We start from the raw sequence: 27,133 nt of genomic DNA, 5'->3' as shown, positions 1-27,133 counted from the left end.
CAGAGTCTGCCTGCTGGGGGGTGCTGCCTTACACTACAGTGTCTACCTGTAGGGGTGCTTCCTTATTCTAGAGTCTGCCTGTGGGTGTGTGTGCTGCCTTATACTACAGAGTCTGCCTGGGGGTGCTGCCTTATACTACAGAGTCTGCCAGTGGGGGGTTTGCTGCCTTATACTACAGAGTCTGCCTGTGGGGGAGTGTGCTGCCTTATACTACAAAGTCTGCCTGTGGGGGGTTGCTGCCTTATACTATAGAGTCTGCCTGTAGGGGGGCTGCCTTATACTACAGAGTCTGCCTGTGGGGGCCTGCCTTATACTACAGAGTTTGCCTGTGGAGGTGGTGGTGCTGCCTTATACCACAGAGTCTGCCTGTGGGGGGTGCTGCCTTATACTGCAGAGTCTGCCTGCAGTGGAGTTTACCTTATACTACAGAGTCTGCCTGTGGGGGGTGCTGCCTTATACTACAGTGTCTGCCTATGGGGTGCTGTCTTATACTACAGGGTCTGCCTATGGGGTGCTGTCTTATACTACAGGGTCTGTCTATGGGGTGCTGTCTTATACTACAAGGTTTGCCTATGGGATGCTGCCTTATACTACAGGGTCTGCCTATGGGGTGCTGCCTTATACTAGAGGGTCTGCCTATGGGGTGCTGTCTTATACTACATGGTCTGCCTATGGGGTGCTGTCTTATACTCAAGAGTCTGCCCATGGGGGTGCTGCCTAATACCACAGGGTCACCCTATGGGGTGCTGTCTTATGCTACAGAGTCTACCTATGGGGTGCTGTCTTATACTGCAGAGTCTGCTTATGGGGTGCTTCCTTATGATACATGGTCTGCCTATGGGAGCTGCCTTATGCTATAGTGTCTGCCTATGGGGGTGCATTATACAACATAGTGTAGGCCTATGGGGAGCGCATTATACTATATGGAGTCCTATGGGGAGTCCATTATACTTTTTTGAGGACTATCTGGTGCATTATACTACAACCCCTGGCAAAATTTATGGAATCACCGGCCTTGGAAGATGTTCATTCAGTTGTTTAATTTTGTAGAAAAAAAGCAGATCACAGACATGGCACCAAACTAAAGTCATTTCAAATGGCAACTTTCTGGCTTTAAGAAACATTAAAAGAAAGAACAAAAAATATGGTAGTCAGTAACGGTTACTTTTTTTTAACCAATCATAAGGGAAAAATTATGGAATCACTGAATTCTGAGGAAAAAATTATGGAATCATGAAAAGCAAACAAACCAAAAACACTCCAAAACATCACTAATATTTTGTTGCGCCACCTCTTGCTTTTATAACAGCTTGCAGTCTCTGAGGCATGGACTTAATGAGTGTCAAACAGTACTCTTCATCAATCTGGCTCCAACTTTCTCTGATTGCTGTTGCCAGATCAGTTTTGCAGGTTGGAGCCTTGTCATGGACCATTTTCTTCAACTTTCACCAAAGATTTTCAATTGGATTGAGATCCAGACCATTTGCAGACCATGACATTGACCTTATGTGTCTTTTTTCAAGGAATGTTTTCACAGTTTTTGCTCTATGGCAGGATGCATTGTCATCTTGAAAAATGATTTCATCATCCCCAAACATCCTTTCAATTGATGGGATAAGAAAAGTGTCCAAAATATCAACATAAACTTGTGCATTTATTGAAGATGTAATGACAGCCATCTCCCCAGTGCCTTTACCTGACATGCAGCCCCATATCATCAATGACTGTGGAAATTTGCATGTTCTCTTCAGGCAGTCATCTTTATAAATCTCATTGGAACGGCACCAAACAAAAGTTCCAGCATCATCACCTTGCCCAATGCAGATTCGCGATTCATCACTGAATATGACTTTCATCCAGTCATCCACAGTCCACGATTGCTTTTCCTTAGCCCATTGTAACCTTTTTTTTCTGTTCAGGTGTTAATGATGGCTTTCATGTAGCTTTTCTGTATGTAAATCCCATTTCCTTTAGGCGGTTTCTTACAGTTCGGTCACAGACGTTGACTACAGTTTCCACCCATTCGTTCCTCATTTGTTTTGTTGTGCATTTCCTGTTTTGGAGACATATTGCTTTAAGTTTCCGGTCTTGACACTTTGAGGTCTTCCTTGGTCTAAAGTATGTTTGCCTTTAACAACCTTCCCATGTTGTTTGTATTTGGACCAGATTTTAGACACAGCTGACTGTGAACAACCAACATCTTTTGCAACATTGCATGATGATTTACTCTCTTTTAAGAGTTTGATAATCCTCTCCTTTGTTTCAATTGACATCTCTCGTGTTGGAGCCATGATTCATGTCAGTCCAATTGGTGCAACAGCTCTCCAAGGTGTGATCTCTCCTTTTTAGATGCAGACTAACGAGCAGATCTAATTTGATGCAGGTGTTATTTTTGGGTATGAAAATTTACAGGGTGATTCCATAATTTTTTCCTCAGAATTGAGTGATTCCATAATTTTTCCCCTATGCTTGGTTAAAAAAAGTAACCATTACTGACTACCACATTTTTTGTTCTTGGTTTCTTTCAGTGTTTCTTAAAGCCAGAAAGTTGCCATTTGAAATGACTTTTGTGCCATGTCTGTGATCTGCTTTTTTCTACAAAATTAAACAACAAATTCAAGGCCGGTGATTCCATAATTTTTTCCAGGGGTTGTATATGGAGGCTATCTAGTGGGCTATCATACAGTGTGGAGATTACAGTGAAGGGGTCATTTTACAGTGTTGGAGCCATCAAACAGTTTGGGTGTGTGGGTGGTACTATACAGGGAGGGGGGGCATTATACTGTGCATAAAAGAGCATCATACTGTGTATAGGGGAGCAGTAAGGGGGGAGACTCGGGACATTATTCAATGTTAAGTGGGCACTTATTGTTATAGGGGAACTCAGGTTACTGTGACTGTCAAAGGGACACACAGGGCAATATTACTTTCTAGGGGGCAAAATATGGGCACTGTTTTCTAGGGCACTTGCACCCAGCATTACTATATTATAGAGGGTTGCTTTAGAATTTAGAGGGCACAAAGAACTACACAGCAGGTGCAGTAATAAGAACACACACGGCAGCAGCGGCTCAGTATTGGGGTACCAGCAGGATGTGGAGTTTGTGCAGGTTGGGAATAGATGGTGACGTGCTGAAAATATGAGACGTGAAACGTGTCTTTGTTGTTTTCTCTGCAGCCGAGAAGTGGCTGGAAGAAGTTGTCGTGTCGGTCTGGGCCATATGGAAAAGAAGTGTAGACGTGAAGTGACGACTCCATCAGAAAGTACGTCAGTGGTAAGTCATTATCTGTAACTGTGCTGTGATCTGTTATATGTTCTGTAGGACTGGTATCTACCAATGACCATATGGCGGTAATATCCATGTTGGTCGCTATATAGAGATTATTTTCAGCAACAGTGCAGTTATCTGCTGAAGTTCTCCTGCATCAACTATTAAGGTGTGTCACCCAGCTGTAATCAAGGTTACCTGGTTAGGGGCCCACTCAGAATCTTCGCCTACCCTGAACCAAAACCCTATCTATGCTTCTGGCCAAAACATTAAAGCCACTTAATTACTATTGTGTAGGTACCTCTGGTGTGGTCAAAAAAGTTCTGATTAATGATGAGTGAATAGCATTGTTGCTCAGGTCTCCCCGAGCATGCTCGGGTGATCTCCAAGTATTTGTTAGTGTTCGGAGATTTAGTTTTCCTCGGCTTAGCTGCATGATATATGGCTGCTAGACAGGCTGAATACATTTGAGGAATGCCTGTTAGGGAATTCCCACATGTATTCAGGCTGTCCAGCAGCTGTAAATCATGCAGCTGAGATGACAAAAACTACATCTCCGAGCACTAACAAATACTCGGAGATCACCCGGGGAGACCCGAGCAACAATGCCATTCACTCATCACTCATCTGATCTTTTCTAGGCAAGACCTCCTGTAGTTATCTAGCATGAACACATTAATGGTAAAACCTGTAAGTTGCTAGGTGGGCCATCAGTTAATCAAACTTATTTTGCCAAAATATCCCACAGATGGTCAATCGGTTTGAGATCTGGAGAAAATGTGGGTCAAGCCAACACCTTGATCTTTTTGTCATGTTCCTTCAACCATACAATTTTTGCAGTATGTCCAGGGAATTATCATACTGGAAAAAGTCCCTGCCATTGAGAAATCTCAGCATCATGAATGAGTATTCTTGGTCAGCAATAATGTCTAGGTAAAAGTAGCATCCATATGAAATCAAGAATACCAAGACCCTAAGCTTCCCAGCAAAACATTGTCCAGAGTGTCTTCTCTTACTGCTTTCCTTCTTTCTACAGTGCAGCATAGGGTCATATCTTCCCTAGGTAAAAGAAGTCTCCTACTGTCTACATGATATAAAAAAAATGTTTTCACCATTCACATCAGGCCACTTTCTTCCATTGCTCCCAGGTCTAGTTTATATTCCGTTGTTACCAGACGCGTAGCTACGGTTTTGGTTCAGGGGGGAAACTTCTGTGTGGGCCCCTAACCAGGTAACCTTGATACATCTTGGTGACACACCCTAATAGTGGAGGAGAACCTCAGCAGATGACCGTGCTGTTACTGAAGATAATCTCTATATAAAGACCAATATGGATATTACTGCCATATGGTCAGTGGTAAATACCAGTCCTACAGAACATATATGAGATCACAGCACAGTTACAAATAATGACTTACCGCTGACGTCCTTTCTGATGGAATTGTCCATTTTTCACGTCTTTACCATCTGGCCCAGACCGACATGACAACTTCCTCCAGCTACAACTCGTCTGCAGAGAATACAACAAAGACACGTTTCACTTCTCACATTCCAGCCCCATCACCATCTATTCCCAACCTGCACAAACTCCTCATCCTACTGATAGCCCAATGCTGAGCCGCTGCTGCCGTATGTGTCCCTATTACGGCCCCTGATACCTCAATACTGAGCCACTGCTGCCGTATGTGTCCCTATTACTGCCCCTGATACCCCAATATAGAGCCGCTGATGCCATATGTGTCCCTATTACTGCACCTGATACCCCAATACTGAGTCGCTGCTGCCATATGTGTCCCTATTACTGCCCCTGATACCCCAAATACTGAGCTGCTGCTGCCGTATGTGTCCCTATTACTGCACCTGATACCCCAATACTGAGCCGATGGGCGCTCCTTATCCCATCAATGCGATCAGCTGTATCGGCTTAATGCCGGTACAGCTGATCTTCCGATGACAGCGGGGGGCCCACTGCTGGCATCGGGACCCCCGCCTGCTCAGGGGCCCCATAGCGGCAGAGCACCCTCTGCTCCCCGGCAGCTACGCTTCTGGTTGTTACACATACTTGACAACAAGTATGCATCCATCTCACCTAGTGGTCAGCAATAACTAAGTAGAAGAGTTCCTGCATCCAATATTCCACACAATAAAGGATTTTTACGTATATAAAAGTTATTGTGCCATGTCGGGAACTCTACAAACTGTTTTAGGCACAAATATTATTTACTTAAGATCTTTTTATAGAGCAAATAAATAATTTATATAGAACATGTGCACATCCACTTTTAATAGAATTGTGTATTACCAGTAGAGTTGAGCGAATTTTTCAATATTCGGTTTGGAAACAATTGTCAAACATAAATTCGGCATGAATAAGGTACCAATATGGCACGAATATGGCAAATTCGGATTCGGTGATCGATTCCGAACATATTTGCTCAACTCTAATATCAGTAAATTCATTATTGGACGCTACTATTTACAGTAGCATCATGGCTTCCATTTACAATCGATCATGACAACTATGCCAGATCCATTTTCAAATAGATACGATCAACTTTTATTGATTTTAATAGGGTCCCTCACCATTCCCTTTACTGCTCCAATAATTTTAACAATAAGATGTTGCAAATACTGCTGGTCTATATGTAAAGGATAGGATGGCTAATGAAATCAATTATTAAACTTTACATAAGCCAGCTCAGATGTAATGTGGCAAGATGGCGTCTATTTCCTGGATCAACACCCTGGAAGGAATTTTTGGAATGTGAAGCAGACACTGGACATTGGATTGAATACCATATACAGTGGGGCAAAAAAGTATTTAGTCAGTCAGCAATAATGCAAGTTCCACCACTTAAAAAGATGAGAGGCGTCTGTAATTTACATCATAGGTAGACCTCAACTATGGGAGACAAACTGAGAAAAAAAAATCCAGAAAATCACATTGTCTGTTTTTTTATCATTTTATTTGCATATTATGGTGGAAAATAAGTATTTGGTCAGAAACAAACAATCAAGATTTCTGGCTCTCACAGACCTGTAACTTCTTCTTTAAGAGTCTCCTCTTTCCTCCACTCATTACCTGTAGTAATGGCACCTGTTTAAACTTGTTATCAGTATAAAAAGACACCTGTGCACACCCTCAAACAGTCTGACTCCAAACTCCACTATGGTGAAGACCAAAGAGCTGTCAAAGGACACCAGAAACAAAATTGTAGCCCTGCACCAGGCTGGGAAGACTGAATCTGCAATAGCCAACCAGCTTGGAGTGAAGAAATCAACAGTGGGAGCAATAATTAGAAAATGGAAGACATTCAAGACCACTGATAATCTCCCTCGATCTGGGGCTCCACGCAAAATCCCACCCCGTGGGGTCAGAATGATCACAAGAACGGTGAGCAAAAATCCCAGAACCACGCGGGGGGACCTAGTGAATGAACTGCAGAGAGCTGGGACCAATGTAACAAGGCCTACCATAAGTAACACACTACGCCACCATGGACTCAGATCCTGCAGTGCCAGACGTGTCCCACTGCTTAAGCCAGTACATGTCCGGGCCCGTCTGAAGTTTGCTAGAGAGCATTTGGATGATCCAGAGGAGTTTTGGGAGAATGTCCTATGGTCTGATGAAACCAAACTGGAACTGTTTGGTAGAAACACAACTTGTCGTGTTTGGAGGAAAAAGAATACTGAGTTGCATTCATCAAACACCATACCTACTGTAAAGCATGGTGGTGGAAACATCATGCTTTGGGGCTGTTTCTCTGCAAAGGGGCCAGGACGACTGATCCGGGTACATGAAAGAATGAATGGGGCCATGTATCGTGAGATTTTGAGTGCAAACCTCCTTCCATCAGCAAGGGCATTGAAGATGAAATGTGGCTGGGTCTTTCAACATGACAATGATCCAAAGCACACCGCCAGGGCAACGAAGGAGTGGCTTCGTAAGAAGCATTTCAAGGTCCTGGAGTGGCCTAGCCAGTCTCCAGATCTCAACCCTATAGAAAACCTTTGGAGGGAGTTGAAAGTCCGTGTTGCCAAGCGAAAAGCCAAAAACATCACTGCTCTAGAGGAGATCTGCATGGAGGAATGGGCCAACATACCAACAACAGTGTGTGGCAACCTTGTGAAGACTTACAGAAAATGTTTGACCTCTGTCATTGCCAACAAAGAATGTATTACAAAGTATTGAGATGAAATTTTGTTTCTGACCAAATACTTATTTTCCACCATAATATGCAAATAAAATGATAAAAAAACAGACAATGTGATTTTCTGGATTTTTTTTTCTCAGTTTGTCTCCCATAGTTGAGGTCTACCTATGATGTAAATTACAGACGCCTCTCATCTTTTTAAGTGGTGGAACTTGCACTATTGCTGACTGACTAAATACTTTTTTGCCCCACTGTATGTAGTGGAGTTGGCAAGGACCTATCATAGACTGACACCATTACTATTCAGAAGTTGTACAACACCCACTTTCTGCCTGTTTCAACATTCTTTTGTTCTAAAAATAAAGTTGTGCTGTGTGCCAGCTTTTGCTGAGGAAAGAGCATACATCCGACTCTGTGTCTGGTGTGTCTCTTTTATGCGCGCACTCGGCTCATATTTTGGTCAGGAACAGGCAATCACAAAAGGTCTCACCTTAAGAGATCACACCAACATATACAGTCCAAATAATCTATCAAGACCTCAGTCTATCATGTCCCATTTTATGTGCAAGGGGAATTGAAACCCCTTAGGCAAAAACTGCGGTTTTTATACCCCTTATAGTTTGGATATTATTGACCATGATTAACTCTTTAAAGTTTTTGTTAATTTTTTTTTTATATTAAGAACAACTTAATATGCATGAGCTGGTAAATGTGTACTTGATATGTAAAGTGCACCTGTCTGTTTAACTAGCCGTGATATAGCGGCTTTCAATGAATATTCAGAATGTATTATTACATTATGCCATTTACTTTATCTGCCGTTTCCCAGTCATTGTTCTTCTATTCATGTGAGTATATCTTGCAGATATTTCAATGCACAGGGAAATGGAGACATTGATTTGGAAATGCATTATGAATATGCAAAGCTAGGCAGCATATGGACAGATAATTCTGACAAATTGGAGGTGTTGTACCAAACGTAACAAGACTGAGGATACAATTACAGATATCAGATTAAAATTCCCCTTTGTGTTAATGGAAGGATATGGGAGCTATTCACTGTAATTAGAAATCATTTGGAATAAAATTGTATTGTGAGTCTGAAACACTATTTCTGTTTATTCTATTTGCAGTTGAAATTCTGCAATTTTCTTTATTATACTCCGCGACAATGAAATGAAGTGATGTTTATTGTCTGCAATGGGACACTAAGCGTTTCGCTCATGTAAAAATGGAAATATTTGCTGCACAAATCACCCAATATACAAAAATAGATGGTGTTTTCCATACTTCAGCTACATCTAGCTTAGATATAGTGTTTCTTTTAACAATGCAGCTTGTAGTTAGGCATGGTATTACAAGTGAAACATTATTTAATAATTTAATGTGAAATATGATCAAGTATTCTTGATAGGGCAAAGACACATTTCTGTCTTTCAAAATGTTCTCTTCTGTTTACATGCTTGCATTCCTCAAATCCCATAATCAGAACCTTCTTATGGATATTGGAATTGTGAGATATCTTAAAAGACTCCAAAAATTAACCTCATGACTGTGGTCGGTGTGGACCCACTGCACCACCGCCCTGGTTTACCCTGGAGGGGCGTAACTAAATGGTTACCTGGATTTCACTAGAGCCTCTAATGGAGAGGAAAGGTTTGGCCATTAGGGTAGCCACCAGGTAGCACTCCAGGGCAGTCCACAGACCTGCAGTAGCTGACTGAAGGACCAGAGGCAAAACATGAGATACAGAGGATAAAGACACATATGTGGTCAGACAATTTAAGGTATGGGCAGGCAGCACAGGTTCAAAGTACACAGCTGGGATCAGGCATGGAGAGATCAGACAAAATGAGAAAACAAGCCGGGTTGGTAACAGTAGAAAAAAACAGCAAAAAACCTTGACTGGGAACTAGATATGAACTGCAAGCTAGAACCAAAGCCCAAGAAAGGAGTGGAGGTGGAGGTGCCTGATATATCCTCTTTTGGCAGGGGAAAGACCAGGCAAACAGAACTCTGCAGGACACTGCAGAGTCTAGGAGTGCCTCCACATAGTCAAGTGGAGACAGCAGGAAGATGCAGTAGTGCTGGAAGTCATGCAAGAGGCAACTCAGCGAGATGGTCTGACACGAGGAGAAGCAACAAGGTGACTGCAGTGAGTAGGATGGCACTGAGAAGACATGCAAGTTCTTAATTGACAGCCCCCGAAGAAGCCCACGTGAAACACACGTTGGGGCTGCTGCTGTCTGCACAGGAACACAGCAGGTTACCATGGGTGAGATATCTCTCATTTTAGATACATTTTTGCATGTCTCCTTAGGGTACTCTTTATACAGATCTCAGTCATTACTCTTATCTATGTATGCACTTTATGGTTGTTACCATTATCACTTTGTTTAGATCATGGCATTGATATAGAGAACTGATTATTTGGGGTGTTATCAATATTTACTGTTTGTATCTCTCTATATGAAGAACCAATCAGTTACAGAGAAACACCTTTTTTGTGAACCCCTAGAGACTATATTGAGTTATCTTAATTCCTATGCCTGTAATTATTGTGTGTGCTTATGTATATCTTGTTTTTGACACCATGTGCCTTGCCTTAAACCTTATACCTTGTATAAAGTAGCTTTTATTATGTTACTAGCTGTACTACCCGGCTTCGCCCGGGGTAATAACTGCTGTTAGCAAAATAGAATGTGTTAACAAAAATTTATTCTGCACAAAAAAACCACAAAACAAATAGATAGAAATGTAATTATTAGAAGGCAAAAACTAAGCTAATAGAAGCATTTTACAACATATATTTCAACACCAGAGATATTCCACACAGATTTAACTAAATTGGCCAAGTAATGTGAAGTAATCTTCTACTACTTATTCGAGAGCCTTTTGATAAACGACATTCTTAGTTTTTCCTTCAGGTGCAAAGACAAACAGATTTTTGGCTGTTCCAACTCTTGAACAGGCCACATAAAGTTGACCATGAGAAAAGCATGGAGATTGTAAATCTAAGCTAGCTGAAGAGCCCGGCGTTGCCTGGGCATAGTAAATATCTGTGGTTAGTTATAGCACCTCACTTCTCTTATTTTCCCATCACGCCTCTCATTTTCCCATCACATCTTTCATTTTCCCCCTCACATCTCTCATTTTCTCCCTCACACCTCTCATTTTCCCCCTCACTACTCTTATTTTCCCCCTCACTCCTCTCATTCCCCCCTAACACTTGTCATTTCGACCTCACATCTGTCATTTTCCGATCACTCCACTATTTTCCCTCACTCCTCTCATTTTGCACTCACACCTTTTCATTTTCACCTCACACCTCTCATTTTCACCTCAGTATATACATGTTTGTCATCTCCCTTATATATAGTATACACCTGTATGTCATCTCCTGTATATAGTATATACCTGTATGTCATCTCCCCTGTATATAGTATATACCTGTTGTGTGTCCTCTCCCCTGTGTATAGTATATACCTGTATGTCATCTCCTCCTATATATAGTATATACCTGTATGTAATCTCCTCCTGTATATAGTATATACCTGTGTGTCATCTCACCTATATATAGTATATATCTGTGTGTCATCTCCTCCTGTATATAGTATATACCTGTATGTCATCTCCTCTTATACATAGCATATACCTGTATGTCATCTCCTGTATATACTATATACCTGTAGGTAATCTGCTCCTTTATATAGTATATACCTGTGTGTCATCTCCTTCTGTATATAGTATATACCTGTATGTCATCTCCTGCTGTATGTAGTATGTATAATTATTAATAAAAAACAACAACATAATCACGTTCCTCCATCATGTTCTCATACACTTTATGCAGTTAATAGCCTCTGTGTCTGTACTGTTACATACTTAGGCAGTTAACTGGTTCATGCAGCTTTACATGAACACCCGAGACTTACACTATGGCTGGTCCAAATAACTAAAGCAATTGTTACCATCCACCTCTTGTGTCTCCCCTTTTCCTCATAGATTGTAAGCTTGCGAGCAGCAGGGCCCTCATTCCTCCTGGTATCTGTTTTGAACTGTGATTTCTGTTATGCTGTAATGTCTGTTGTCTGTACAAGTCCCCTCTATAAGTTGTAAAGCGCTGCGGAATATGTTGGCGCTATATAAATAAAATTATTATTATTATTATTATTATTATTATGTACCTGTATGTCATCTCCTCCTCTATATAGTATATACCTGTGTGTCATCTCCCCTGTAAATAGTATATACCTGTGTGTCATCTCCTCCTGTATATAGTATATATCTGTATGTCATCTCCTCCTGTATTAGACCTCGTTCACACGTTATTTGGTCAGTATTTTTACCTCAGTATTTGTAAGCTAAATTGGCAGCCTGATAAATCCCCAGCCAACAGTAAGCCCACCCCCTGGCAGTATATATTAGCTCACACATACACATAATAGACTGGTCATGTGACTGACAGCTGCCGGATTCCTATATGGTACATTTGTTGCTCTTGTAGTTTGTCAGCTTATTAATCAGATTTTTATTTTTGAAGGATAATACCAGACTTGTGTGTGTTTTAGGGCGAGTTTCGTGTGTCAAGTTGTGTGTGTTGAGTTGCGTGTGGCGACATGCATGTAGCGACTTTTGTGAGATGAGTTTTGTGTGGCAACATGCGTGTAGCAACTTTTTGTGTGTCGAGTTGCATGTGACAGGTTAGTGTAGCAAGTTGTGTGCAGCAAGTTTTGCGCATGGCGAGTTTTGCGCGTGGCGAGTTTTATGTGTGGTGCCTTTTGAGTATGTGCAAGTTTTTTGTGGGGCAACTTTTGCATGTGTTGCAACTTTTGTGCATGTGGCAATTTTTCCGCGTGTGCAAGTTTTGCGTGTGGCGAGTTTTCCATGAGGTGAGTTTTGCACGTGTGGCGAGTTTTGCATGTGGAGAGTTTTGCGCGTGGCGAGTTTTGAGCTGCGACTTTTGTGTTTCAACTTTTATGTGGCGAGATTGGTGTATGTGTGGTGAAATGTGCGCTGAGGGTGGTATATGTGTTCGAGCACGTGGTAGTGTGTGGCGCATTTTGTGTGTGTTCATATCCCCGTGGTGGTGTGGTGATTATCCCATGCCGGGGCCCCACCTTAGCAACTGTACAGTATATACTCTTTGGCGCCATCGCTCTCATTCTTTAAGTCCCCCTTGTTCACATCTGGCAGCTGTTAATTTGCTTCCAACACTTTTCCTTTCATTTTTTCCCCATTATGTAGATAGGGGCAAAATTGTTTGGTGAATTGGAAAGCGCGGGGTTAAAATTTCACCTCACAACATAGCTTTGACGCTCTCAGGGTCCAGACGTGTGACTGTGCAAAATTTTGTGCCTGTAGCTGCGACGCCTCCAACACTTTTCCTTTCACTTTTTCCCCATTATGTAGATAGGGGCAAAATTGTTTGGTGAATTGGAAGGCACGGGGTTAAAATTTCACCTCACAACATAGCCTATGACGCTCTCGGGGTCCAGACGTGTGACTGTGCAAAATTTTGTGGCTGTAGCTGCGACGGTTCAGATGCCAATCCCGGACATACATACACACATACATACACACATTCAGCTTTATATATTAGATAATAAAATTTTGCATGTTTTATTATATTCTAGCTTCCTACTCCGAGTCTCTGTTAGGGTAAAATATCTAGGTGGATTGTCCAGTATTTGTTTATTCTGGTCCTTTTCGGTCATATAGCTATGAGATACCTATTGATAGCAAAGTGCAAAAAGGGGTTTGCTTTGGGATTGTGACTAGTGTTGAGCGATACCGTCCGATACTTGAAAGTATCGGTATCGGAAAGTATCGGCCGATACCGGCAAAGTATCGGATCTAATCCGATACCGATACCCGATACCAATACAAGTCAATGGGACTCAAGTATTGGACGGTATCCCTGATGGTTCCCAGGGTCTGAAGGAGAGGAAACTCTCCTTCAGGCCCTGGGATCCATATCAATGTGTAAAATAAAGAATTAAAATAAAAAATAGGGATATACTCACCCTCCGACGCAGCCTGGACTTTACCGCCGTAACCGGGAGCCGTTGTACCTAAGAATGCACGCTTGAAGGGCCTTAGATGAGGTCACTGCGCTCTGATTGGTCCGTAGCAGTCGCGTGACCGCTACGCGACCAATCACAAAGCAGTGACGTCACCTAAGGTCTTTCAAGCGCTTGAAATACCTTAGAAGACGTCCGCAGCTTCTGATTGGTCGCGTAGCGGTCGCGTGACCACTACGCGACCAATCACAAAGCAGTGACGTCTTCTAAGGTACAATGGCTCCCGGTTACGGCGGTAAAGTCCAGGAGCCGCCGGAGAGGTGAGTATATCCCTATTTTTTATTTTAATTCTTTATTTTACACATTGATATTAATCCCGATACCGATTCCCGATACCACAAAAGTATCGGATCTCGGTATCGGAATTCCGATACCCGCAAGTATCGGCCGATACCCGATACTTGCGGTATCGGAATGCTCAACACTAATTGTGACCTATTATGTGGGGCTTGTATTTAGAAACTGCTTATTGTTTGCAGTCAATTGACAGTCCCTTGACATGATATGAGAGATAAATATTGATATCCATCAATGACATCCAATCTTTTAAATGCCAAATCCAAGGCTAGCCCTGGAAACTAATATTGCGATATTCTGAGAGGCTCCCCCACACTGTGCTGACACCTGTAATTTGATGTCAGCATAATGTAAGTGAATGGAGCGGACACTGCTGGTGATGTACATCATTATTGTCACTCTACCTAATACATTTTGTGAGTCAGAGGAGCCCCAAGCGTATAAAGAAGATATAAGAAGATATAAGTAGTGTTTTTTAAAATTAAACCTAGAAAAAAATGAGCACAGTGAAGTGTTAATGCGTCTCTAATGCGGGTGGAAGGACAGCACCATAAATGGTCCAGTGCACCACTCAGCTTCCCAATACTATCCAGACAATGACCTGATACTAATTTATCCCTAGACAGTATTTACGTTCTTAATGCATGGGGCACATCATGTCTCATACTACATAGCAGTCATATCATACAACCTGTCATCTCTATAGTCCCTAAATGGGAAATGTGTAGGTAGCCCACCTAGATAATAGAGAAAAACAAACTAAAGGGTGACAGTAGCAGTACCCTCTTATACAATACTGTAGACGAGCAAGAGAGAGAGAAGTGTCAGAATGATTGACAGCTGCAATATGAAATGTCAGGAACTTAAAAGTGGAAGGTGATAAAAATAAATGCCAAAAGTTTATTAGCTGTCTTTCATTGATGATACCCTTATGTATTTCAAAAGTAGAAGGAAAATCGCACTCACCATCCTGTTTTTAAAAACTTCATCACTTTAATTGGAAAAGTTAAGACATCGGGTTGCATGGGTGAATGAAATGTATGGAGGACCTTGTGCATTCCGTTCACCCCTACAACTTGATGTTTTAATGCTTCCAATTAGAGTGATGAAGTTTTTAAAAACAGGATGTTGAGTGTGATTTTCCTTCTCCAATTTGCCACGTTTTTGTGCTGCTCACAACTCACGCGGAGTCCAGCAAGGTCTGTTTTTTCCACGACTCGCTATTCTTAAGGCTAGGTAACAGATGGTGCCGGCACACACCTTTCCTTTATCATGACCAATGTATTCAATCACTCGTCACAGTCAGTGATCAGCTGCAGTGGTCACATATGAGTAATCAGATTATCATTAATGGAGGAAAGCTGATAAAGACCAATTTGACTACAGTAGCGCTAACGCAATGGGGGAGGTACTAGATGTATATAATTTTGTTATTTTATCATGTACTTTTTTTATCTCATTTTCTCTGAATAAAGAAAGATGAAACAAAATGAAAGCTAACGAGGTGTTAGTTGTAATTGGGTATTTCTTTGAACCCATCTTGCGCCCATGCTAGAATCTGCAGTGTCAAGATGGGTGAGACTATGTGCCCACGTTGCAGATTTGTGTTCAGGTTTTTCCGCACCATTTTTGCAAAATTTGCAGGTAAAATGCACTGCGTTTTACCTGCGGATTTACTGCAGAATTCCTGCGGGTTTTGTGCGGATTACACCTGCGGATTCCTATTGAGGAACAGGTGTAAAACGCTGCGGAATCCGCACAAAGAATTGACATGCAGCGGAAAATACAACGTAGCGTTTCCGCGCGGTATTTTCCGCTCCATGGGCACTGCGGATTTGGTTTTCCATAGGTTTACACGGTACTGTAAACCGCATGGAAACCAGCTGCGAATCCGCAGCGGCCAATCCGTACGTGCAAAATAAGAAACCTTTCCAGAGGCCTTGTAGTGATCGGTAGCTTGGGCAAGCGACTGCATAGCTGCTCTTTTGAAGTTCATCATGTGTGATACTGCCTGCTCTTGTATCTAATGCTGGGATCATACTGGGGTTCAGAGTTCTTCTTTTGATGTTTCTTAAAGAAACAAACAAAAAAAGGATCTCCGAAAGGCAAATCGGTTGGTCCCACCATGGGACACAAACAATGTTAGAAGGACCAAATTAATTTTGTTTCAATTTATGTGTTCATTAATTTCATGCTGATTTTTTTACCCATTAAAATGATGGACACCCTAACAGAAATCAAATGGACCCTATTATAGTTAATACAGTCCGTCTTACTCTGAATGCATTTTTCAAGGGATGAATCCAATTTTCGACAGAGCTTTCTTTCAGAGGCACAAATGCAAATGTGCACGAAGACTAAGCATCCCATATATGATACTGTCTTCAGAAATGATGTATCTAAGCCTGTATCTGAGATAGATAACATACATTGATCACTACAATGCCCATACCAGTTACTACCATTCTTCCTACAGGTTCTGAATGTAAGCCAAATCTTATCGCGCCACTTACTGTGCACTTTAGATGTCAGTGATCGCTGTACTTCAAATCCTCTATGGCAGGAGAGAACTGTGAGAGTATGGGGGAATTTGATGGCTTCACAAGCCACTCAGCAGTCTCTATTCATAACAGGTGGTTCACGGCCGCCACCTGCCGTCAGCTTCCAACCCTGAGATCAGTCCCTTCACTGCCGGTGTATGTGAGCCAGCACACTCAGGAAGAGGGAGTTTGATGAGGAACGTGTTCGGGTGTGAAAGACAATAAGCACACAAACAGTCAACCTCTCACCATAACTCCCTCGCACTTCTATTTCTGCCCATAGTTTTAGGAGGATGACCCAATCCACAACAAAACACATTCACATCATATGGAGGGAAAATGAGAAAAGTAGAAGCTGTGCTCACCACTGATTGAGCTGATTGGACTGCATGAAGCAAAGCGCTCATTCGTAAGCTCACGGTAACCCAGCTCATTAATCGTCCAGACACCGTTACTAACTGCTGCAATGGCAATTGCAGCTTGTAATGCTCACTAATCTTCCTATGTTCTGTCACTGTGCGGCATTTCTGAATGTGTGGCGCATGCAGATAGGTCTGTGACTTAGCACTAGGCCTCGGCCACTAGGGAGTAAGGTCTCGGCCACCGCTGCTGCAATTTGGGAATTTTTCTTACGCCCCTTCCCAGGTTGGTAAGGAATAGCCCCCTAGGCAGGTGACTTTCTCAGCCTACTCTTGGTCCCTTCTCTGCCTACAATTCTTGATAATTTCTCAGAGTCTAGCCCACCAGTAACACCAGTCTCTTGGGGTACACTGCACAGCTGTATGTATATTTAACATTAGAATCATTCACAAATTTGTATAATAGGAAACTCTATATGTAGTGAGTGAAGTGCATTGTGTCAAGTACTACTCATAAAAGATGGTGCTGGCCCGTCTTATACACAGTGGCCTATCGGAGGATTCTCCTTTTCCCCTGTGGGCCAGTCCAGGTCTGTGCATGCTACATTACATGTTACTAATATTCCAGCTCTTCTTGCACCTATCTCTGGAGGTAAAGAGTCCACATTTGCTCAGGTTTCCTCTTATGGGTTCACATGCAATAATAATGCTTAACTGTCTCTGGCGGAAATATTTCGTAAGAATATGCATGCCCCAAATAGCATGTTTAAGTGCTGATCTGAAATACTTTATCTTTCACATGACTAAACTTCTATGCAACGCTGTCCGGTTAGTTTATCTCTGGCATCTTGTGCTCTGCTATATTTAGTGCAATTCAATGTATATTGTTGATGGGTATTGATTAACGTGTGACATTTACATCCATCTTGGAGGAAGTGATTGGAAATGGCTTGAAACAGTGTCTTGTTTTATGGGCTGACAGATACGAACGAGGTGCACACTATTGATTTACAGTCTAGTTCAGTATCATTTATAACACTTGGTTAAGTTGGTGGTAACTACAATTAGTCAAACATTTACTTTTAACAGTAAAACTTCAATTACCCGTCCCAGGCTGTTGTTCAGAAGCCGTTATCTAACCTCTGTCCAGTAACTGATAGAACATAAATCCAATTACGGTGTGCATCGGTATGGATTACTATCATGTTTCATAAACTCATAATAGTGGAGGAAGTAAAATCAATGTTATAGAAAGCATCCTTAATTAATAGTGAAATTCTGGAAAAAACCCTTGTTATATTCTGAAAATAAAATATATATGTGCATTTGTGACTACTTCAACAGTGCAAATGCCCCCACTATTCTATATGTGAATATTATGTGTCATAAAAAATAAGCAGCAGGCAATATTAGTGATATCAAAGATTATCAAATTGATGCAAATAAAATGCTGGTCCCAGCAAATTTGAATAATTTTCTATTCAATTAGCACAAGCTGCCAAAAAATGCTTGTCATCTTTTTGTCACAGAAGGCTGTCATGACCTCCAACGCAACAGCACAGGTTTCTCATAATACCTTGCAGTTATCACATCACATGATAAGGTGCAGCCAATCAAGAGGAACTACCATAGCCTGTATAAAAGCTTAGGCAAGGAATGCAGTGGCTAATTTAGGGTGATTTTAGGATAGTGAGAGTAAGGGCTCATAATCACTTGCGTGAGACTCGGATGAGTCTCGCACGGCAATACCTGGCGCTGCTGCCGGCACTCAGAACGGAGTGTGCGGCCGCATAGGAATACATGGAGCTGCACGCTCCGCTCCTGAGTGCCGGGTGCAGTGCTGGGTATTGCCGAGCGAGACTCAATTGAGTCTCGCGCAATTGAGTATGACCCTATGTCAGAGCACACAGCTCAACAATAAGGAAAGGAAGAGGGAGCCCTAACACATTGAACAAACACTCCAGAAAGTACTGTATTGCATAACCACAGCAAAGATGAAGGTGAGCATAATAATCTGGGAATAATACCAATAGTCAATTGATAGGGGGAGATAGAGAAAGGAGAGGTACTAGTAACATTGCCAGACTTAGTGTGATTGATCAATGACATTGCATAGCTGGCATCTATTCTGCTGCATTTGATTTGCAATGACACATTTTTTTCTTTCTTCATTATTAATGCACTAGAAAGCAGGATCAAGACAGCACAATAACTTTTACAGAAAAAAACTGAAATCAGTTTCAATCAGATACAGTGTGTTTGATATTCACAAGTTTTTATTTTATTTTTCAAGTCCTTTTATAAAGAGGGGAATTATTGTTTTTCAAAAATACAAAATGAAATGTTCTAAAACTTAGACATTTAATTGCAACTACCCACCTCACATCCTATAACTAAGGGCACCACCGTTACACCAGAAATGCGTTAGCTTTCTTTTATTCCAGTTTAATAGTTTTGAAATACATTTCTTTTTACCCGGATGGTTGTGCTGGATAATGTCCTCAAATTTTCTACTTTGGCTGTGCTCATCAGTGGGATCCAACTAGTGTAATTCCTACTTCAGTTGATTCACGATACAGCATGGTGAGCTCTTAACCACTCCTCCCCTCCCTGACTACCTTACAAAATGTATGTGTCGAAAACAATTTTTTTGCACTTGTTTTTCAAAAATGCAAAAGAAAATGTCCAAAAACCCGATGTTTAATTGTGACTGTCTACCTCATAAAGTGTGGATGTTGATGACAATTTTTTTGCACATTTGTTTTACTAATCACATGCAACATCTCTACATGCCACCCCAATACAACGCCAGTTGCGATTGCTGACTTTTTAATCATGTGTCTACCTAGCATTTCTAATTCTGTCATTTTTAGGAAGTGAATTGGATTTTGTTGGAAAAAATGGAGATAAATTTTAGATATTTAACTGTTCAAGTATGCTTTTAAACACCTATTTTACAAGTCCAATTTGACAATCGTACATGCCACATCTATACTGCTTCATACTGACATATTTTGCTTTCTGCATTTTACCTATCTACCTAGCATTTTATTATGTCCTTTTTGGCAAGGGTTCAATAACTGGGGCAAAAAATATTGTCAAAAGTTAATTATACTGTAGTGTTGTACAAAAGTACAGCTCCCTTTAAAAGGGTGTCTCTTCAAATGAAACCAGCTCAGTAATCAGCTGATCGATGTAGATTTATTTTCTAGGAAACCTTAATTAAATATCCTTAAAAAAACCTCCACTTCATATTCAGTATACCACCAACGGAAATTGGAAAAGTAGCATTTCTTATCAGCAAATCAGATGAACAACCAGCCATGAAATAAATGTAAGGTCTGAATCCATCAGAACGAGAGATCCTCTTTGTTGTTTGATTTTGCTAATTAAATGGAAAATCCTCTATGGCATACAAACCCCATAATAGGGCAACACGTTTTTGTTGTAAGACTGTGAGGCTGAAGAAATATTTATATGAAATCAAATACCTTTGCCAGCCTTTAGAGTTTTCCCTCTGGGTAGTCAAGCAAACTGTTATTCTTTTCCTTAATCATATCTCTACTTACGTGCTAGGACCCCTCAATGCCACTTCATGGCTTCTTCATGTCCTATTTCCCACCAACTGACTTGTATGCTGAACACCATGTTTCTGTCAGAAGTTGGAGGAACATAGGGTTATGCTCAAGAAATCTTCTGGAAGATCAGGTTTCTGTGAAGTCTACTTCATCATGAGCTTTGCCAGCTCTTTGGAGAATGCAGGTGGCCTCCCTTTTCTTTGAGAACCACCAAAACATTACGGAAGAGCTGTTAAGTATGATTTAACATGTACATTTATTTTATGAGCGTGTTTTTGCCAGTGGTATATCAATCTGCTCTTCAGTAACTCAACTCTTCAGCAGAGAGAAGAGTTACTAAAGCAGCAAGCATATGGCAGGTAGAGCTATTGGGGTTTTTCAATGCAGGAAACCTAAAAGTAGGGCCGTTGTGTACCCAACAAGTATAAAATAGGGTAACTAAGCCCAATGGTATCTAGCATCTGAACGCATTTGCTTTAAAAAAAATGCCAGCCAAGTTTAAGAGGCTTTTCCCATCTCTAATTACAAAATATCATTGTCTTGCTGCTTTTTTTTATTGTCGTGTTCATATTAATTTTTTTATGTCATACACTCAATCATGCCACTGAGCCTACAGTTAATTTTCCAATACGGACAGTGACTTCATTGCACAATAGATTTCTTTGCTGGCTGCTCAGTTCTTTGGTATTGCAAACTATGTTTAATAAGCATGAACAGGCACAGAAAATGACTTTTAAGGCTTTTTACCGTCTACACCTGTGTCCTCGGCAGAAGAGCTGCAGTGAAATAATTGCCTTTCTATGAAAGGAACGGTAGTTGTTTTAAGAAATCATTTACAGACGTGAGAAGGATTGCGCCTCGCACAAAGACAGTGCAGACCTTTCTTTTCCGAAGAACAAATGATTTTTCCTGCCATTTACAGAGAATTTGCCAATTTGTTTTGCTGTTTAACAGATGTCGGCCCTGCTGCCTAACGCAGCGGCAAGGAAATTATTTACAAAACATATAACCTATTTTACTGGAATTACTACTTGGTCATTGTGAACGTTGTGCCAGGCGGAAAGAAATCATGGTTTGCATGTAGGCATTTATTAGTTTAATGACACAGTAATATGTTTTGATTCTTCCATGAAATCACAGGGCTATACTGTCAATTTGTACAGTCCTTGACCACTTAAGCAGAACATGACTATCCATAAACGGTAACAATATTTTTTATTTTGCAAATTTAAAAAAATTGCAAATGTGTGATTACTCCTATAATATACAGGATACACAATTAAAAACAGTCTATAATAAACCTTTTATGCTACAATGTAAAGTAAAATAAGAAAAAAAAACAAAAGTAAAAAAAAATTGTAAAACGAAAAACAGAAAGTGAACAGTAAGACTGTGGCATTGATGTGTTTAAAGCAGATTAATAGACAAGCAAAAAAATCTAGGAGACTTTCATAAGGGTTAAATTGTGATGTCTAGATGACAGGGTAACAGTACCTTTGAAACAGCAGGTCTTTTGGGCTTTGTTCCTGGCATGTAGCTGTTAGTACTTGCCGAAAATGGTCCAAAGAAGGATTACTGATAAACCAGTGACAGAGACATGCTCGCTGACTCATGTGGAGAGCCAAGGTTAACCCATCTGGTCAAATTCAACACTAGTCAATGTAGAGCTGTATCTATATTTTTATATATTTTTATTTCAACTATTTAATGGAGCACAAATTGCTGAAAAGAAATCAGCTGCTTATTCATTGCTGTAATTATTGTACTGTAATTATTGTAATATACCGTACTTCTGTTTATAGTAGCCTGGCATCCAATAATAAGGCCTTCCATGGACAGGCTTTGTACAAGCCACTCCTTTTAGCAGGTCCAAGGGGATCCCTGGTCTTCATCCTTTAACTCTTGTGCAAGGCTCTGGACTTGTGCAAGGACACCTGCCTTAAGTTCACAGAGTGGCTGCTGGCCAATGGAGCGAAATGTCAGAAGGGAGAGTCACCAAGCTGGATCATGGAGATAAAAGTCATGGACCAAATCGTGAGATAGTCAAGTAGTCAGAAAAATTAGCCAACTTCAGGAACTAAACAGGAGATACAGGATAGACTGGCTAGGCAAAGCACTAGACCATGGTAGTAAGAAACTATAACTGGTAGCTAGAAGTTAACTCATGGGAGTTTAAATAGGGAGTGGACCCATCCAAGGCTCACAGCCTACTGTAAGACAGACTTCCTGCGTGGGCTAGACCACAGGCTAACCAGTTAAGTTAGTGTACAACAGGACTGCTCCTGCATCTCCAGACACCATTGGCAGTGCAAGTGTAGTGCTGCCCAGTCGCAGAGTCAGAGTTCATAGAAGAGGGTTCAGACACAGACATAACTAGTTTCCCAAATGTGCTGAAAACAGCAATATAACCAAATAATAAAATATATTTATTACAAGTTTAAAGGCCCTCAAACACATTAGAGGCAAGACGGGCAAAGCTGCAAATTTTGAAGGGACTGGCCAACAATCTGACAAATCTCACTTTCCCAATAGATGATGTAGAGGAGAATAGTGGAATGTTGGAATTTCATTGATTGAACCCTTTGTTTTCAGGGTAGATAAGCCACTGATGGTGGTGGTGTCAGGAGATATAGCTTCCGAATAAACGTACAGCCTAAAGAAATCTCGTGTATGGCGAGCTTTACTCTGATGGCTTATGCCAAAAAGCACTACCTCTTTTTGTTAGTACCGTCTACCCCCTGTTTGCATGGCACTCTAGTCCTCAACATGGCCACGGATGGAGGACAGAACAAATCTGCTATGTGTAGCACTTACTACTAAAACTGGAACCTTTGCTGTCGATTAAGGTACAAATACATTATGTTTTCACAATGTATAAGAAAATATGATTTTTTAATGACATTTTCTGTGTTTATATTAGCATGTAGGAGCAAACAACCAACACTTACATTTCGAAATATAACACATATTTGCTTACTATTGATACCTTAAAAAAAATAATGCATTCAAAACAAAAATTTAATTTACAATATAAACAAATGATAGCTAAAATTGAGAACAAAAATTATAGATTTTGCATCTCTCCAAAAAGTTACTTTTTACTTTCTACAAAGGCATCGATGACCCTTTCAATAAATAACTCCTTGAATGATACATAGTTGTTATTATACTTTGAACCATATATATGGCTGAGAGTTTTTTTTTTTGCTAAAATTATTTTATTCTTAAAAAGAGAGCAGCTTTTGGAAAATAAAACAATTTTGTAGAGAATCTACAGAATCACCGAACGCACCACATGGTCACATTCCTATTCCCGTTTTAATATACTTCATGAGGCACAATCTGTGATTCACTGGAGCATCCATTAGACAAATGTTTCAATCACTGCAAAACACAACAAGAAAAGGGGAAAAACAGAAGAATTCAGTAATTAGTTGTATCATATGTAGAAAATAAAGAATAAACAAGTAGAATGTATATAAAAGGAAAACCAAAGCTGAGGCAGAAACCCTTTAAAAAAATAACTTTCATTAATATTTATAAAAATACCAAAAAATCTTCTTATACAATAAAAATAGGAGTCATAGAAGGTCTGATACTACCCGTATTACCCATGCCAGAGAAAGTTGTCCACTGGGATACAAAAATAAACAAAAAATAGCAAGTAGAGTTTGGCGCCAGTAAATAACACAAAAGAAAGAATCTGGGGAATATAGATTAGATTGTGCGTCACCCTATATGTACGCCTTCCTTACAGCGGAGGTTGGCACACTGTGTAGTGAAATGGCGCAATATAATTTATACAATGTGATTTTCTAGATTTTATTTTTGATATTCTATCTCTCAATGTTAAAATTAAGCTACCCTTAAAATTATAGACTGTTCATGTCTTTGTCAGTTGTCAAACTTACAAAATCAGCAAGGGATCAAATACTTATTTCCCCACTGTATATATATGCATGACACCAACAGCACAGTGGATCTTAGAAAGCATAGGTGTAATCAAAAAATCATGCCCATAGTAAAGAGTTACACTTATCTCAAAGGGGCAGATACCCCATCCAGATGCGTTTCCCCCTACTGTCAGTCCAAATGGGGTTTATCGGGGAAATGGTTACGGAGAGTCACGGATAGGTTTTGTGCTGTCATTAGACACAACTTTTTTGTCATTGATCAGGGACATTATTCTAGCCATCTCTTTTCTATATCACATTGAGATATTTATTAGTTTATATAAAGCCATATGTGAAGAAACCAGATTGTATCTTAATTACCCAGACAGCTACATTTTTGCAAACCAATAAAAACTGACTTTTCATCTGTATATTGGCTTGTGCATTTAAGTGTTTATGTCTGGTGGTTCAAAAAGACAGATTTGCAAACTGATACCATTTAATATACAGTGTAAAGCTGGAGTTACACTAAACGACTTACCAATGATCACGATCAGCGATACGACCTGGCCGTGATCGTTGGTAAGTCGTTGTGTGGTCGCTGGGGAGCTGTCAGACAGCTCTCTCCAGCGACCAACGATCAGGGGAACGACTTCGGCATCGTTGAAACTGTCTTCAATGATGCCGAAGTCCCCCTGCAGCACCCGGGTAACCAGGGTAAACATCGGGTTACTAAGTGCAGGGCCGCACCTGATATTTACCCTGGTTACCATTGTAAAAGTTAAAAAAAAACAGTATATACTCACATTCTGATGTCTGTCACGTCCCCCAGCATCCACAGGGTTAAAACTGCTTTCAGCAGGAGCGCTGCTAATGCTAATGCTGCTAATGCATGCGCTGCTGCCGAGAGCTTCCCTGCACTGAATGTGTCAGCGCCGGTAGTAACAGCGGGGACGTCACCCTGTGGACGCCAGGGGACGTGACAGACATCAGAATGTGAGTATGTACTGTTTTTTTTTAAAACTTTTACAATGGTAACCAGGGTAAATATCGGGTTACTAACCGTGGCCCTGCGCTTAGTAACCCGATATTTGCCCTGGTTACAAGTGAACACATCGCTGGATCGGCGTCACACACGCCGATCCAGCGATGACAGCGGGTGATCAGTGACCAAAAAATGGTCCTGATCATTCCCATCGACCAACGATCTCCCAGCAGGGGCCTGATCGTTGGTCGCTGTCACACATAACGAGATCGTTAGCGAGATCGTTGCTATGTCACCAAAAGCGTGACGTTGCAACGATATCGTTATGTGTGTCTCAGCCTTAAGCCTGTAATAGTGACTTGTACATAGTGTGTGTTTATCTTTGTTTATTGATGTGTGCTGATATGCTAATTGTGCATTGAATTCTAGAACTAGCTTGGTGACTTCTAAGGGTACTGTCACACTATACGATTTACCAACGATCACGACCTGCGATACGACCTGGCCGTGATCGTTGGTAAGTCGTTGTGTGGTCGCTGGGGAGCTGTCACACAGTCAGCTCTCCAGCGACCAACGATGCCGAGGTCCCCGGGTAACCAGGGTAAACATCGGGTTACTAAGCGCAGGGCCGCGCTTAGTAACCCGATGTTTACCGTGGTTACCAGCGTAAAAGTAAAAAAAAACAAACAGTACATACTCACATTCCGGTGTCTGTCCCCCGGCGTTCTGCTTCTCTCCACTGTGTCTGCGCCAGCCGGAAAGCACAGCGGTGACGTCACCGCGTTACCGCTGTGCTCGCTTTCCGGCTGGCCGGCGCTCACAATGCAGAGAAGCAGAACGCCGGGGGACAGACACCGGAATGTAAGTATGTACTGTTTGTTTTTTTTTACTTTTACGCTTGTAACCACGGTAAACATCGGGTTACTAAGCGCGGCCCTGCGCTTAGTAACCCGATGTTTACCCTGGTTACAAGCGAACGCATCGCTGGATCGCTGTCACACACAACGATCCAGCGATGATATGGATATCGCTGGAACGTCACGGATCGTACCGTCGTAGCGACAAAAGTGCCACTGTGTGACAGTACCCTAAAGCAGAGAAGGAAAGACTGTGCAAATAGATTGAATGGTCAAGTAGTACTGCGTAATCTCATCACCATTGTTTGCCATATCTTGATGTTGAACTAAGGGTATGTGCACACGTCCGGATTTCTTGCAGAAATTTCCTGAAGAAAACCGGAAATTTTCTGCAAGAAATCCGCATTTTTTTTTTTGCGTTTTTTTTCAGTTTTTTTCGCTTTTTTTTAGCATTCTGCAAGCGTAATTAGCTTGCAGAATGCTAAAGTTTTCCAAGCGATCTGTAGCATCGCTTGGAAAACTGACTGACAGGTTGGTCACACTTGTCAAACATACTGTTTGACAAGTGTGACCAACTTTTTACTATAGATGCAGCTTATGCAGCATCTATAGTAAAAGATAGAATGTTTAAAAATAATTAAAAAAATAAAAAAAATGCTTATACTCACCCAGACATCTCATCAGCGGCGTCCGTTCCTCTTCCTATAGCTGGTGTGTGCGCGCAGGACCTTCCATGACGTCGCGGTCATGTGAGCGGTCACGTGAGCGGTCACATGACCGCTCACGACCAATCACAAGACAGTGACATCATCACAGGTCCTTCACCGCACAGCAGCTATAGGAACCGAAGCGGCAGCATGCAGCGGTGAGGCGGGAAGACATCGAGGGTGAGTATAGGACTATTTTTTATTTTAATTCTTTTATTTTTGACCAATTATATGGTGCCCAGTCCGTGGAGGAGAGTCTCCTCTCCTCCACCCTGGGTACCAACCGCACATAATCTGCTTACTTCCCGCATGGTGTGCACAGCCCCGTGCGGGAAGTAAGCAGATCAATGGACTCCTAGGTGTGTGGGATCCCCGCAATTCCGCATTTTTAATGAACATGTTGCTTTTTTT

Source organism: Ranitomeya variabilis, chromosome 4 (genome assembly GCF_051348905.1).
Source record: "Ranitomeya variabilis isolate aRanVar5 chromosome 4, aRanVar5.hap1, whole genome shotgun sequence".
Taxonomy (NCBI): domain Eukaryota; kingdom Metazoa; phylum Chordata; class Amphibia; order Anura; family Dendrobatidae; genus Ranitomeya; species Ranitomeya variabilis.
This window is presented reverse-complemented; position numbering follows the sequence as displayed.